The sequence below is a fragment of the Littorina saxatilis genome, linkage group LG4 (genome assembly GCF_037325665.1).
Source record: "Littorina saxatilis isolate snail1 linkage group LG4, US_GU_Lsax_2.0, whole genome shotgun sequence".
NCBI lineage: Eukaryota > Metazoa > Mollusca > Gastropoda > Littorinimorpha > Littorinidae > Littorina > Littorina saxatilis.
In genome coordinates this window covers 24,579,729-24,597,285 of record NC_090248.1, presented here as the reverse complement: position 1 = coordinate 24,597,285, position 17,557 = coordinate 24,579,729, and the positions used below count along the sequence as shown (strand labels likewise).

Below are 17,557 nucleotides of genomic sequence, written 5' to 3'. Positions count from 1 at the left end.
TAGACATGGTGGAGTGCTGGTCAGAAGCGGAGCAGACAAATTGAGGCCGGCGCCCAGGGCTGACAGTATAGCCAGTGATATGTTCGTTCTGGTCTGCTCTTCGGGCTTTGCTGGAATTGTTATTTGCAGTTTAGCCGCCATTGTAAAGCCACTGGGGATGCTGACAATTATTCACACGTTGTACAAACAAATCTGTGTTTTCTCTGAGCACACTACTGCTGTTCGTGATGTGTGTGAGGTTTGTCAGCTCAAAGCAGGTCCTGAACTGATCGCCTGGTCTCTGAGTGCTAACAGCATGTGCTTTTATGAAAAGCGATCGTATTGCGCTGACGTTGCCAATGACAGACTGCAATGGGCCAACGAGTTTTTGTCGACACAAAAAAACCCACAGAAAGCACAAACAATAGAATAGCAATATTACTTGTTTTTCAACAATGTAATGACTATCGAGATTTCTAAAAACTATCGTCTTATTTAAACACGAAAAGACGGGCGCTGTGGCGGGGTGGTAAGACGTCGGCCTCTTAATCGGAAGGTCGTGAGTTCGAATCCCGGCCGCGGCCGCCTGGTGGGTTAAGGGTGGAGATTTTTCCGATCTCCCAGGTCAACTTATGTGCAGACCTGCTAGTGGCTTATCCCCCTTTGTGTGCACACGCAAGCACAAGACCAAGTGGGCACGGAAAAGATCCTGTAATCCATGTCAGAGTTCGGTGGGTTATAGAAAGAGATAGGTGCGGCTTTCATGTCAAAGATGGATACTCTACCTTCTTCTACTAGGTGTACCTCTAAAGATCATAAACTAGTCAAATGAGGGTTTTTTTCATCCTCTGACGAGAGCATGATTAAAGATGACGTAAAACACTTATTTTGCTCTTTGGCTGACATTTGTGAATACGATAAAACTCAGCAGCTACTTAGCATAAAATATGAAGTGCATCAGCATAAAATATGAAGTGCAATTTGCACAACGTCTTCCTTCCAACGTCTAGCAGGACAAAAGAAGAGAGAGAGAGAGAGAGAGAGAGAGAGAGAGAGAGAGAGAGAGAGAGAGAGAGAGAGAGAGAGAGAGAGAGAGAGAGAGAGAGATGCACACATCCATCCATCTATCTATACGACTTGTGTCTGTGTGTCTGTGTGTGTGTCTGTGTGTGAGTTCGCGATGCACGGCCAAAGTTCTCGATGGATCTGCTTCAAATTTGGTGGGCATATTCAGGTAGACCCGGGACAGGACACAACCTGGTCGATATTTCAACACGTGCTCTCAGCGCGCAGCGCTGAACCGATTTTGGTTCCACCTCAGCTACCCGGGCCCCCATACCGACACACCAAAGCCGCTACACCACATCACAACGCCAAAGTTCTCGGTGGAACTTTTTCAAATTTGGACACCGTATTCAGCTACACCCTGGACACAATATCATCGATGAGATATTTCAACACGTGCTCTCAGCGCGCAGCGCTGAACCGATTTTGGTTTTTGTGTTCATTTCACCATTATAAGTAACTCTTCCTTATCTTCTCCAGGTTTTCAGCGTTTACCTCCCTTCCTTCGTATGGTGCACTATAGTATGAGTGGGGCGTCTTCGGATATTCCCGGCGTTCTGTTACTATTTTTAGAAGGTCACCGCAGTGTCCAGAACGTAAATTGGACCCGTAAATTATCCTCACTGTAAAAGTGCAAAGGTCGAACCAATTTATAGCCACGCGAAAAATACACTGTCATCTATCTTCCTATATATACGGCTTCTCTGTGTTTGTGTGTGTGTGTGTGTGTCTCTATGTGGGCAACACCTGGGGATTGTTCAGTTCTGTTTGTGATGTGGTCTGGCGGCTTTTGGGTATTTGTATGTACTGGCCTTCCTTCCATAACAGTTCAAAAGGGCTTAGAGATAAGCTCTAAATTGCTCAATCCTGTTTGAGTGGAGTTCGCCTCCAAAGGTGATTAACACGGTTACATTCGTCGACAAGGATGGGACTCGATATGGTCAGGAATGGCATTATGGCCACTGAATCATTTTCGTGCTGTTCCCATTCCACGAATCTGGGAGGGACCTAAGCTTGGCGGGTCCATTGTTCGGACCCGGCGAAGCCGGCGTACGGCTCTAAGTACTTCTACCCGGCGAAGCGGGTATTCATTCTAGTACATACATACATACATACATTCATACAGACAGACAAGCAGACAGACTCGAGAGACAAAGAAATGGAACAAAGACGAGAATAGGAAGCTGAACCGCCGATTGAAGAAAAGAGATGATCCCTTTAGCTGCACGCGTCATTTCCGATGTGCGTGCGATATTAGTGTACTTGAGCACGTACATCGCGTTCTCTACATCCGCCTGTCTTCCGTGACCCCATTTTTCCACACGGCTCCAACGTCCGTGACAAAAGAACGCCATTGTGTCGCACACAGCAAGATTTGTCTAGATTCCCCCCATTTTTGTGACACTGGATTCGATTTTTACGACAAGAGTCAAAGACACAGACCAATAAGCTTGCGTGCTAAGCGACGATGACCTTTCTCTTTCATCTTGACCTTGACATAAAAAGAGGAGATATAAGAGTTTGTCTAGCTGCCTGCACAAATATTTTGGAGGAAATGAAGATCTGACTTATAAGTTTTCATCTTTGGATCGCAGGCATCAATAAGTAGGGCAGTAGTGCTGGAACATTATCGATCATCCAATTCTGGATTCTCAATCTTTATATAGCTTTTTTGAAATCGTGCTGTCTCTCTTTGGCAGTTCTTGTTCAGATTTTTCAGACAAAGCAAGACTTTTCTCAAAGAACATACACGCTTGACACCTAAAGCTGTGGATAACTAAGGGGCTAAGTCAATTATATTAACACAGGTAAATTGCCCTTTTTTGAAAACAGTCTTCCCTTCTTTGCAGTAATAAATTAAGCCACGTTAATGAATTTAACATGAAACAACAGACCAGCTCCATTCTAGTTGTCTGAAGTAAGGTCCGCAGTAACGAACACAAGAACGAGCAAGTCAAAGAAGGAAGGGACATTGTGCGAAACTATAGATTGCTTCCGCGTTATCTCCCCCCCCCTCCCCCCCATATCTTACATTTTTATCGTTGGGATTGGGCGGGGGTGGGTGTTGGAGAGGGGCAGTTGTGGGGGTGAGGTGGGGGCATACACACGAGTTGCTGAGTCGCTCCATTCACAAAAAAGGCATAAAAGACAAACTATAGTTTTCGTGTTTTTTTTTTTTAAACCCCGTGCACCAGCCTTGTGAAGCGAGAAAATAAATTCGGTATTTACAAACTAATACACGTACTTATATTTATTTTTTATGTCTCTCCTTGAAGAAAGAGTTATTTGACGAGTTTCTGGTGCCTGTGGCCAGCACTTTTGTCTCTGTTTTTTTTAAAAAGTTTTACATAACTCACGCACCCCCCCCCCCTCCTCCAAGCAAACCACCTTCCCTCTGCGACCCGTCGCTTCAACCCGATGTAGGGAGTCAACCGTGGGACTGGTGCCAGAACAGCTCTACTGTTTACACTGTGCAACACTCCCATACCCTTGTCACATCAAAGCTATATGTTTTGTTAGCCATCAGCTTTTGGCGGATGGCACTGACACGAATTAATCAGCAAGAATAAGCATCACTTCCAGTCGAACTAATTTATAGTGCGTATGTGTGTGCGTGCGTGCGTGCGTGCGTGCGTGCGTGCGTGCATGTGTGCGGGGATCGGAGGATTCAAGTAGGGTGGACATGACTTCCCGCTTCGCCGTTTCCCAGTTCGCCGTGTGTGCTAAATCAAAATATCAAAAGTGTCTTTTTTCCAAACTTCTTCTCCAGCAAGGGAATTCATAGTCAACAGACAAAAAGACTGGAGAGAATCATCTTGAATTTAGGCTTTAGCTTGTCTGAAACTTTCATGAACTCACACTTGTCATCGGGAATCGTCCGAATGCCTTTTTTTGCCACAGTTTATTCAGTATTACAACTCCATGTATATATGTACAAGCATCTCTTCTCAATCAATTGAGTCACTTTTGTCAATAGACAGAAGTTAAAGGGGAAGGGTGTGCTTGAGTAGGTCAGACATCCCAAAGAACCCCAAGTAAACCTTACACAAACCCTAGGCTTTCAGTCGAATGAACTTAGCTAATCACGGTTACAGTACTGTGGAACATCGATCCCCCTCCCTGTAAATTGACAGAGGTTACATGAACAGAACATCTAAAAGAGCTAGGTCTTAAAAGGAGCAAGACATAAATCGGGGGGGGGGGGGGGGTATTGAAAGAGGGGTTCCCCTGTATTTTCAACACTTTTTTCATTAAGTTGTGAAAGGGTCGCATTTATTTACAGGAGATAGTGTGATTCCTTTCGCATCGGCAGATGTTCGGAGCAATCTTTCAACTGAACAGCAGCCTACACATTGTCCATTTTCTACTGAATTCTTGATTAGATTATTGCGACTTGCTATGCGCTGGCACCTCTTCTTCGGCAGTCGAATCAACCGGCTGTCAATAGACAAATAGACAAAAGGTTGAAGGGGACAAGTGTGCTTTGGAGGGTCTGACCGACAACCCCCCACTCACCCACCCCCCTCCTCCTTCCCCCAATTTCGTCCCAAACCAACAAACCTCGTGCAAGCCCTAGTCTGTGGTCCCAATGACTTGTACACGCCGCTGATCACTGTTAATCATTGTATAACATTCTCGTCACGATAGGGTTGAAAGGTTTGGGTCGAGGTTAGAATGGATACTTTCAGCGCAACGCCATGTAGTTAACGTCCCTAATAGGTTTAGAGTTCTGTGGCTGTCAATGTAAAAGTAACAAGTCGCGTAAGGCGAAAATACAATATTTAGTCAAGTAGCTGTCGAACTCACAGAATGAAACTGAACGCAATGCCATTTTTCAGCAAGACCGTATACTCGTAGCATCGTCAGTCCACCGCTCATGGCAAAGGCAGTGAAGAAGGATAGCACGCGTTTCTGTACATCTCTTTGTTTTAACTTTCTGAGCGTGTTTTTAATCCAAACATATCATATCTATATGTTTTTGGAATCAGGAACCGACAAGGAATAAGATGAAAGTGTTTTTAAATTGATTTGGACAATTTAATTTTGATAATAATTTTTATATATTTAATTTTCAGAGCTTGTTTTTAATCCGAATATAACATATTTATATGATTTTGGAATCAGCAAATGATGGAGAATAAGATAAACGTAAATTTGGATCGTTTTATAAACTTTTATTTTTTTTTACAATTTTCAGATTTTTAATGACCAAAGTCATTAATTAATTTTTAAGCCACCAAGCTGAAATGCAATACCGAAGTCCGGGCTTCGTCGAAGATTACTTGACCAAAATTTCAACCAATTTGGTTGAAAAATGAGGGCGTGACAGTGCCGCCTCAACTTTCACGAAAAGCCGGATATGACGTCATCAAAGACATTTATCAAAAAAATGAAAAAAACGTTCGGGGATTTCATACCCAGGAACTCTCATGTCAAATTTCATAAAGATCGGTCCAGTAGTTTAGTCTGAATCGCTCTACACACACACACACACACACACACACACGCACAGACACACATACACCACGACCCTCGTTTCGATTCCCCCTCGATGTTAAAATATTTAGTCAAAACTTGACTAAATATAAAAATAGCACTATAGTTAGTTTTTAAAAGGGATACATGTATATATAGGCCCTATATTACCTGAAATGTTGCTGGAATTTATTTTTTTGTTGGAAATTTGCCGACATGACAATACAAGTTTCGGCAAGTTTTGTAAATGTTAGGCAGTCCTTGGTGTCAACTTTTCCTCCGCCGTGAAAAAGTTTGACAATTCCGCCAAAAAGGACAGCTACATTTTCGGCTAAAGGAAAGGAGTTTCGGCGTTATGTGGACTGCCGACCCCAAACGACACCGCCGAGTACTCAACATTGCCTGCCAATCTAAGAACATGTCACATCTGATTTTTCACAACTGTCTGCCTCTGACATTCAGTTACTAATGTGTCAATGCGGCAGATGCTTATCCCACAGAAAAGTGCGTGCGTATTAGGACATTGCAACCATTTCCTTTAAAGATGTTAATCAGATATGAACCGCCTCCAGGCAGTTGGTATCATATGTAGTTTTGTCCTGAAAGCAGCACAGGCGGCTGCTAGAGGTCTTTCAACATGGGCAGACAGAATACTAGTGGAACAGAAAATGCGAATGCAGTACAGGGGCGGATCCAGGGGGGGGTTTCCGGGGTTTCTGGACCCCCCCCCCCCCCCAGCCTAACAAAATTAATAAAATTGAAAATAAAGAAAAACTGATGCTCAGATTGCACCAGATTGCTCCATTTTCCTTCTTCTTCTTCTTCTGCGTTCGTGGGCTGAAACTCCCACGTACACTCGTGTTTTTGCACGAGTGGATTTTTACGTGTGTGACCGTTTTTTACCCCGCCATTCAGGCAGCCATACGCCGATTTCGGGGGAGGCATGCTGGGTATTTTCGTGTTTCTATAACCCACCGAACTCTGACATGGATTACAGGATCTTTTCCGTGCGCACTTGGTCTTGTGCTTGCGTGTACACACGAAGGGGGTTAAGACACTAGCAGGTCTGTACATAAGTTGACCTGGGAGATCGGAAAAATCTCCACTCTTAATCCACCAGGCGGCAGCGACCGGGATTCGAACTCACGACCTCCCGATTAGGAGGCCGACGTCTTACCACCACGCCACTGCGCCCGTCAGACAGAATACTGGTGGAACAGAAAATGCGAATGCAGTACATGGGCGGATCCAGGGGGGGTTTCCGGGGTTTCTGGACCCCCCCCCCCCCCCCCCCCAGCCTAAAAAAAATTAATAAAATTGAAAATAAAGAAAAACTGATGCTCAGATTGCACCAGATTGCTCCATTTTCCATGATTTTCATTAAAAAAAAATTCCCTAAAAGAAGTTTGGAAACCCCCCCTTGAAAAGGATGTGATCCGTCCCTGCAGTAGACCCCCACCCCTCCCACTGTTAAAAAGTATAACAACATTGAGAAAATCAGGTCCCAAAAAGAGGAATTCTTAAAATGGAGGTAAATTTACAGAGTTTAAAAGAAGAGAAAAATGACGATCTAGATACTGGAATACAGAGGAAAGGTCTGCTAAGACCAGTACCTTTATGTCCATTCTTTTTCTCGGAAAATCACAGTGAACTGAGTATGAACTCGGACAGAAGCATTGTTTTTTTTGTTGCGATTGTACAGACACAACCAAATACATTCGGAAAGCTGCGGTTCCGCAGATTTACAGCCCCATTGGGTGCGAAAACTTGGAACGTATGACTCCATTACTGCACAAGAGCGTGGAGAATGGCTTGTGTTTTTACACCCCCGGTATAGGGGTGTGTATAGGTTTCGGTCGATGTGTTTGTTTGTTTGTGTGTTTGTGTGTTTGTGTGTTTGTGTTCGCATATAGATCTCAAGAATGAACCGACCGATCGTCACCAAACTTGGTGAACAGGTTCTATACATTCCTGAGACGGTCCTTACAAAAATTGGGACCAGTCAAACACACAGTTAGGGAGTTATTTAGGGAGTTATTGGTGGATTAAGATTCTACAAGGACTTATAGAGAAACATATTCATGGTCAAAGGGAAATAACCTTCTCAGTTGGTGGCAGTGAGAATGGGTGCAGTGAGAATGGTTATTTCCCTTTGACCAACGGGGGTGTTTTTCCTACCTCGAAGGAATTTCTTGTTTTCTTTTCTTTTCTTCTTCTTCTTTTTTGTAAAAACATTCTGGCTTGCATGAAAGTATACAAGTTGTTCTTCCTCAAATAGAAGAACGTATTTCAAAGTATAAACCAGTCCAATTTTTGTTGCGTTTTGTTTTGCGTTACACTTCTAATCTGCCTGACTTAAAAATCTTCGTTAGGTTTCTATTCGTGTGAGAAACACGCGGTGTGACCAAGCCCCCAAGATCTTATAAAGACGGAAACCCGTTGCAGGATGTCTCTACCCGCTTGGCTCGTTCCAAACACTGCGTTTTTTGGCTGGTGTTCGGGCTAGACCTGTTATGAACATTTTGCTTGAAACAAAACCCACCGTCTTATTCATTTTCTCACTGGGGTAAAAAATAAAATGTAAAAAAATAAAAATAAAAAGAGAGATCAAGGGATCGAGGGAGTATGACAACACAGCCAATCAAACAAAGCAAACTAAAATACAGGTACGCCACAAAAAACAACGACAGAAAACTCTCAGACAAATACGAATTATCAGTTTTGGATCAGCGGTTAATGGCGGACTCGCGTGACACCGTGTGTGCTATGCAACCCAACAGTGTAATGTGCAATTATTCGGTTTGCAGAATGTTGGATTTCTCTGTTTGCAAATGACAGTGTGTTTGAACAGTGGAGAAAGATAGCAATGCTGTCGTTTTCAGTTCAATTTCCGCCAGCAAACACACTACCAAACACAGACACAGACTCCAGAGAGAGAGAGAGACATACACACACATACACAAACACAAGCGAGCGCGCAAATACTGCCGCGAGCGCATGCATAATCTTGCAGTCAGACGATAAAAGAAACAACACTCTAAACAAGAATGAGGTGGTGGTGGGGGGCAGGGCCGGACTAGGCGAAGAGGAGGGGGGGGTTGCCAGTGGTGGCCCAGGGGGATGTCCCCCCTGGCGGCAGGGGTGGATCATTTCATTTTATGACTGGTTTTTTTCAAAAGTATATTGTGAAGATATGGGTGTGAAGGCGCGAAGCGCCGAGCCGACGGCGCGAAGCGCCTAGCTTGCTAGGGGGGTCCGGGGGCATGCCCCCCCGGAAAATTTTGAAAAAAAGGATGCAAAATGGTGCAATCTGGTGCATTCTGAGGATGATCATTACCAGTTTCAGGCAGCAGATTTTGTCACTGATTAATACCCCAAAAATTGAAACTCAATGTAAAATAAAGAAATGCATACCTCATTCAATATTTTTATTTTTTGGCTGGGGGGGGGGGAGGGTCCGGAAACCCTAGAACCCACCCCCCACCCCCCTCGTTGTGGGGGTCAGGGGGCAAAGCCCCCTGAAGCTGACGGGTAGGTCATATTCTGAGATAGGAAAATGGTCGCTCCTTGCATGAAACGGCATAAAATAAGCAATAATAAAAAAAAATTAAATAAGTAAGGTACATGTTTAGGCTAGGGGGGGGGTTGCGCAACCCCCATAACCCCCCCGGTAGTCCGGCCCTGGGGGGGCGGGGGGGGGCGGGGGGGTTGTTGAGGCTTGATGGTGGGGGCTGAGGGGGATGGATGGGTGATGCTTGGTTAATGGTTTACATCACCAAGTACTTCTTCTGTTCTTGTTATTGTGTTAGAGACAAAGACGAATTCACTTTGTTTTCACTCAAACTATAGTTTTTTTAGTTGTTTTTTTTTAATCTCGAAATTCAATTTTCTTGAATTTCACAGTTTTTTGTTTTTTTTAGAACATTAGGCTTATTCAATAACCATTTAAAAAATTGAAGCAGACATCTTATCTCTGACCTTAATATCGTGTTTAACAGGATTGTCGCATTAGGTTTGTGTCCATGACAGCAAAAGAATAGATCCAAATCATGGTTTTAGAATACGGTGTTCGTTCTTTCAATGTGATCGGGACCGGGAGGTAGATAGAGGGAGATAAAGAGAGTGAGAGAGAGAGAGTGAGACAGACAGAGAGAGAGAGAGATAGAGAGACAGGCAGACAGACAGACATCATAAAGAGACAGACAGAGAGACAGAAACAGAGAGAGGAAGGGGGTACCCACGAAAGTACTGTCTCATCCATATCCTCCAACCACGCCCCCCCCACCTCCACCACACACACACATTGTAAACAGACTGCCACCACCTCTAAACAGACTGCCACCACCTCTAAACAGACTGCCACCACCTCTAAACAGACTGCCACCACCTCTAAACAGATTGAAACTTTCACTGAACCAATAAAACACACGACCTTCACAAATTTGGCTCTTCCGTGCAGTTAAAAACTACAACACCGGTCACGTGATATAAGCATTTGCTTGAGTGAGTGTCCTAGCTGTATGTTTTGAACTGTTCATGCGAAGAAATTCTGATTAAAATTTGGTTTAAACCAACACCGGTCGTCAAAAACACTTCTTCTTCTTCTTCTTCTTCGTTCATGGGCTTAGACTCCCACGTTCACTCATGTTTTCAGCACGAGTGGATTTTTACGTGTATGACCGTTTTTACCCCGCCATTCAGGCAGCATACGCCGATTTCGGGGGAGGCATGTTGGGTATTTTCGTGTTTCTATAACCCACCGAACTCTGACATGGATTACAGGATCTTTTCCGTGCGCACTTGGTCTTGTGCGTGCGTGTACACACGAAGGGGGTTAAGTCACTAGCAGGTCTGAACATAAGTTGACCTGGGAGATCGGACAAATCTCAACTCTTAACCAACCAGGCGGCAGCGACCGGGATTCGAACTCACGACCTCCCGATTAGGAGGCCGATGTCTTACCACCACGCCACTGCGCCCGTCAAAAACACTAAAACAAAACACACACACACAGACACACACACACACACACACACACACACACACACACACACAGACACACACACACACACACTATAAACAGACTGCCATCACCTCAAAACAGATTGAAACTATCTCCGACCCAACCCATAAATGTGGCTTTAAGCTTTACCATGCAGTTTAAAACTACAACACCGGTCGTCCAAAAAACACAACAACAACAAGAAATTCCCCCGAGGTAGGAAAAACACCCGGTACCCCCGTCCTTACCATTCTCACTGCCTCCAACTGAGAAGGCACTGCTAACAAGTGTGGTTAAAATAAGTTATTTCCCTTTGACCATTAATATGTCCCTCTATAAGTCCTTGTAGAATCTTAATCCACCAATAACTCCCTAACCGTGTGTTTGACTGGTCCCAATTTTTGTAAGGACCGTCTCAGGAATGTATAGAACCTGTTCACCAAGTTTGGTGACGATCGGTCCGTTCATTCTTGAGATCTATATGCGAACACAAACACACAAACACACAAACACACAAACAAACACATCGACCGAATCCTATACACACCCCTATACCGGGGGTGTAAAAACACACAAAACACCGACCATCATCAATATGCAAAATCTGTTTGCGGGCTACTGACCCTGGAGAAATGTATTCACAATCACGCCTCTCGCGCCCTCCTGGTCCGAACAGGTTTTAGCCTTTCACAAATGAGGCGCTACATGCAGTGTGCTCATCAAATTCAACGGGTCGTTTCGCGTTTGTATCGGCAAAATCGATTCCGGTGATTACTTTCGCTGAATTGCGAGACCGGAGACAAGCATTTATTTCTAGTTTAACCCCGTGTTATATTGGTTGTGCTGCCTCATCAGAGAAAGACAGTTGTTGCGACCCATCTCGTCATCGGAGCTTTTCCGGAAATGACCTGCGCTTTGTTGGAATTTCAACAATGGCCGCCATTGTAGGAATTCCAACTTTGCGCTACGCGATTCTAGAAATGTACCGCGCGCATAGTGAGAATTCCGCTCTTTCTTAGAATGCGATGTAAAATTATACAAGTCATGTTGGCATATGATGATCCTTGCGTTTTAAAATGATCAATGCTTAGTCTCGAAAATGCAGATGCATTGTATAACGCACCAAACCAACCGAATTACAAAAAACAAAAACACTTTTGATAACTTCGGCGGGCTGGAACAACACAGATCAACGTCACATCCCACTCGACCAAAAGGCACCAATTTCACGTAATTTGTAACGTCACAGTTTCAGATCTTACATTTGACAACAAACAAAAAACAAAAAAACAAGAGTGTTCCGATATAACTTCTCACTGGTAACTATCGATTGTAATGATTTTTATTCAGTCTTAATTGATTATATATTAAACTCACACAGTCTCTCTGGACTGCAGATACAACATTACTTCCCTTTACTGACTGAGCCTAGGCTCTTGTCACTGCATTGTAATCTAGGCTCATAAAACATAATGTGCAAGTCTGTGTGCTATATTCATCATGATGTGATTGATTGTAGCAAAATGTTGATTCAAATTAAAGATGATTTCAGCCTGACGTAAAAAACTAACACTCGATCTACTCTGAAAAAAAAAGTGTTCAAAATAGATCGAGACCGTGCAACAGCAACGCAACTAGCTAGCTGCATGCGCTGACTGTCGGAGAATTGTTACACAGTGTAACACCCCCCCCCCCCCCACCCCCAATTCAAGACTTCCCCTGTATAAGACCTTGCTTTTACATATACCTTATTCATGACCTGTGAAAAAGGGAATACTTTTTTGAGCCAGTCAAAGGGTTGCCATTTCTAGAACGAGGCAGCTCGTTTCCGGAAACTATGCGGCGCTTTGTTGGAAATCAAATGAAGTTTCGGGAAATCCCGATTATTCCAACTCTGCCCCGGATTCTTACTTTGCGCCCGACACAGTTACAGTCTCTTACTTCCCCTTTTAAAACAGGGGTGGGACTTTTCCGCGAATCCGCGGATTTCCGTGGACACAACTTACGAATTCCGCTGGAGTAATCTATTTTTCCGCGTCCCATTTCATCACAGTATCTATAACTTGTTGACTGAATGATATGGAGAGAAGTGAAGATGGAACAGAACACTGGAGGCTTGAGAGTTAAATTATGCTGACTGAAAACTCCTGATAACTAATAGTCATTTTAAGCTTCAATGCAATGAATCATCTACTATATAATACTGGTAGGGTTTTCGGTGGTTTTTCGATTCCTGTGACCAAACCGCGCGGATTTGTGCCTTCTCCTTCGGTTACTATGCCAACGTGACCCAGGAAATCGATTCCGCTAGGTCCCGACTTCCAATTTTGTCCACGAACAAAGTTTGAAGAGGTTTGTCTCGCAAATTTGAGCAGACAACAGTGAACTTTGACCTGAACTTTGACCTCGCCGAAAGAGATCTGTGATTGGTTCTTCTTCAACTTCAATACGCGTGGCCTTTTTCGCCGTGTGGACGTATCTCCTACCAAACCCCGCCGGTTTGGACCCTGTCCCTCGGTGTTCCCGTAGTAACGGATCGCGATGAAGACGATAGGCTGGGTTAGATTGACGACTTCGAAAGCGAAATGGCTTTTTGAGGCCTTTTTAACGTGAAATGTCGTAGCAGACAGAATATCCCAGCTATCCCATTGGCCGAAAGCGAACGGTTTGACTAAACACTACGCGACCGCACCTCAGACGAACCTAGCTGTGTGTTTTATTTCTCTACCCCAGACGAACCTAAAATAATAAGAAGATAGATAGATCTGTTTATCTGTTAATGGAACTCCAAAATATTCCATAGATTTGTTTACTTAATTTTTAAAAGATAAGTTCGAAACATTATCATCTGATAAGTCGCCGTATAACCTTATAGGTTCCAGCGACTAAATATTTCCCCACGGTGCAACCATAGACATGTACGTCATCATGATCTCCCCTTAATTTGACCGTTATTTTGGCTGTCTTAGTGAAATGGTAAGATATATCTCCATGTTTTTTACATGTAAGTGTTCGGAAAAAATACAGTTATAGCAGTTATGTACAAAAATAAGCAGCATATGCTCTTTTCGCCAAAGTAAAGTCCTTTTTTCTTCTGGTTTCTTATATGTGTCACAGCACACTGCAAGCTTTTAGGCGAATAGCAAGTGAGTGGTATATATATATCGTCAATTTTATAATAGGTAACGGTGTGAATTACTTGCCATGTTCATGTTCATTATACGTTTTCCATATGTGTCATTTAATTGTGTATTGCTTGATGCCATGTATGTGTGTGTGTGTGTGTGTACATGACTTTAAATAAGCATGGATGTGTGCACTCGATTGTGTGTGTGTGTGTGTGTGAACCATGAATATATTTTCTGTTGTTATACTATGCGTTTGAATCATTATGTATTTTAGACGTCATACCTTTTTTTCGTATATTCACGATGGCTTTTTTACCCGTTTAAATTTTAATGCTTCCAACTTTCAAAGCGCTGCACGGCTGGGAAGAGATGCGCACTTTTATCACTGTTGTTCATGTAGACGTAATCATGGATTCATGCAAACGTCATTCCTGCTGTATTTTATTTTGTTTGTTTGTATAGTCGCGTGCGGTCGCGCAGTCTTTAGTCAGACCTAAAGCGTGGCAACATTCGGACCGCTTGCTTCTGCCCAGCTTTGAATCGAGACAGCTGTCAATCTGCTGTCGCATCAACTGGCTCTACAGGTAAATCCCATTTATCAGTCTGTAAAACTTTCGTAAAGTGTTCCTAACCTTGCTGTATTCTGCCACAGGGGTTATACTATAGAGATAGAGAATTTGCATTATCCCCCCCTCTGCTTCTTTGTCTCTGTAAACTTGTAGGGCTAGTTATTTTTCGGTAACTTACCCAACAACCAAAATCACTTACCCAACAACGGGCCTGAATCCTCGATAGCTCATGGGTAGAGACTGTACACATTGTGGATCTACTTTTTGCGACTCAAAAGTTCAGAACACTCTAATGTACAAAATATACATTTCTGGAGCAAACAATACAACCATACCGTATTTAAACCAGCAACTACAGACTTGAACACATGAATCTCCATATAAAATCCATGAGTTTGGTTGTTTTCTGAATTCAGATCTGCCGTGCACAATCGTTTATCGCTAGCAAGATTCCAAGGAAAAGTAACTCTCATACTTTGTCTAGCGACACGAGTAGTTCCCCTTCCAGATTTCGGCTGCACCGACAAGACTGCAATCCGACGGTCAGTTTTCAACAATATTTCATTTTATAAACAGATCACACGCAATCAATTGCAAACATTTAATCAACGCAAAGAACATGCAGCGGTTTCATACACTATTTTGCCCCAGAAAACTAAACTTCATACAGTTTTTAACGTTGGAACACGGGTGTAAAACTTCGTCTGCTTGTCACATTCGAAGAAAGAACATTTCCTGAGCGATACCAAAACATGAACAGAACACACACTATCTGCCTTTACCGCCACAGCAGAATGACAACATAACTGTGTACTTGATTTTAGTTCAAAACATGGAAACTGACAAGAAGTGTTAACAAAATTGAATGATTTGCACGGAACTATACAACCGCGCATTAATCGATCGCCTGCGCAGGTAGACTGGTTGGGTGAATATGATTCGATCAAACTTTCGCACAAAAACTCCTCTTTTCTTTGAATAACTGAAGAAAGGAGGGATAAAGAGGTTACATACCTCGTCTCAGTGATTATCAAAAATAATGGTCTCAGTTCGCGGTCATGAAAAAGCTCGCTGAAGCTCGCATTTTTCATGATCCGCTAACTTCGACCATTATTTTTGATAATCACTGAGACTCGGCATGTAACCTCTACGTCTCCCCCCGCCATTTTGACGCGCATGAGGCATGTTTTAATCATGGATACACGCTGTGTGGAGTACGCTCATTTTTTTGATAATACACCAAGTTTGTTTGAGAAACAGAGAATAGTCAAAGTGCAAAACAGGGGTTCCCAGGTCTGAATATGCGTTTGAATCATTATATATTTTGGACGTTTTAGATTTCCATTTCGTAAAAATCTATGACCCATGGCGCATTACATGTGGGGGGGGGGGGGGGGGGGGGGGGAACGAATCTTGCTTTTTCTACTTCTCTAACCCATGGCATAGGCCATACATGTGGGGGGTTCTATTACCTGAAAACAGCATCCACACACACGCGCACACGTTCCATTGGACGTACATTTATTGTGTGTGTGTTTGTCTGTGTGTGTGTTCATGGATGCTGCACTCGATTGTGTGTGTGTGTGTGTGTGTGTGTGTGTTTGAGATGTCACTATCGTGTCATAACAAAACTACTATTTTGTTGGTGTTTTTTTGTGAAATAAATTTGGTTTTTCAATTTTTAATAATCTCTTTCGTTAATTTTATTAAAGTGTTAAAATGATTACAATTGTGATATTGTGTGTTTCCTTTTGCGGCGTTTGGTCACAATTACCACAGTAATCCCTCAAGTAACCAGTGCTCCACATGGATGTATTGTTGGTTTAAGTAAATATTTTTCAAAATAGCTGCTTTGTTAAATTTTGCAAGTATCAACAACACATCCCATGCGGATCTCTGGCAAGATAAATGGCTGGATCTCACGGCTCAGTCTATAGCTTTCTGTAAACAAACTATGGTCCTTCAGTTGTTTGGGGACGAGTACAAACTATCCCAGACTGAGCTATGGCAATTCCCAATCATCAAACTTGCTACAAACACTCATGGCAACAAACACCTTAACTCATTAGATCTTCGTTTAATAAGATACAAACATTGATTACATAAAGTTAAAATGATTAAATATATAAATTCACACATATCATGAAATGGCATCTCATTAATAACAAAATGTATTGAAACCCATGCTCCCCAAGAGAATATAATTCATTATATGCGGGATAATGTGCGGGGGGGGGGGGGGGGGGGGGGGGAGGGGTGCAAACAACATTTTCACAAGCACATAACCAACAAAATGACATCGCATGCGCAGCACACAAAGTGCGTAGCACGGGTACCACTAGTACTATTGGATTATGGATACATGGTTCATTACGTAAGTATGCACCATTACAATGTTACCATTGGTGTGTGAAAGTGTGTTTTGTGTTTGGGGTGGGTTTTTTTTTTTTGGGGGGGGGGGGGGGTGAGGAGAATGCCTTTTTTACCTAATCCAAACGAGTTGAATTTTAGTCTCAAAATGCACCAGATTGCACAGATTTTAATGTACCATTTAAAACAATTTTCGGGGGGGGGGGGGCATGCCCCCGAACCCCCCTAGTTAAAAGGGGTTCCTCTTTTTTTCATCACAAGAGAGTCCCACCCCTGTTAAAAGCATAAAGTCTTCTCCTGTTTTCTCACTCACAACTGCCGTATCATAAAGGGCTCATATTATTTTCAGAACAAAAAGTTATTCTTCTTCTTCTTGTCGTTCGCTGTTAAAAAAAAGTTATTCAAACGGACATTTTCAGTTAACATCTAATTCGTTTTTGATCTTTGTAGATTTAAACTGGAGATTACTGGTTGAGCTTGCGAGCACCATTTTGTACCCCACCTACAATTCCCCCACCGCCCCCTTTTAGGTGCCCCCCCTCCCCGCCCCCCACACACTCTTACAGTTATCTGTCACCTTCTCCGGAAGGTCACCATCTGAATTGGCTGACACACTGTGTAAACCAGCATGATGACCAAAGATACCAGGCGTTCTGAACGAAACAGAGGAGAAGAAAATGACAAGAAGCAAAGAACCGAAGTTGGGATTGAGGACGAGAGAGAGAGAGAGAGAGAGAGAGAGAGAGAGAGAGAGAGAGAGAGAGAGAGAGAGAGAGAGAGAGAGAGAGAGAGAAGTCACACAGACAGACAGACAAACAGTCAGACAAAGCAGGGCCGGACCCAGGGGGGGGTTCCAGGGGTTCCGGAACCCCACCCCTGGAAAAAGCATGTACCTTGCTTTGAGTGTGGTTTTTTTTTTTTTTTACTAGTTTTAGCACCAAAACAATGCTGCTCTTAACCCTCAAAAC

General features: G+C 43.2%; 1 protein-coding gene and 1 long non-coding RNA gene across 2 annotated transcripts in view; both read right to left on the bottom strand.

The window, feature by feature from the left end:
- The window catches only part of LOC138964297 (uncharacterized), a 300,694-nt gene that overhangs the window by 96,001 nt on the left and 187,136 nt on the right, over positions 1-17,557 (bottom strand). The window lies entirely within an intron of this gene.
- The window catches only part of LOC138963664 (carbonic anhydrase-related protein 10-like), a 91,860-nt gene that overhangs the window by 17,086 nt on the left and 57,217 nt on the right, over positions 1-17,557 (bottom strand). The window lies entirely within an intron of this gene.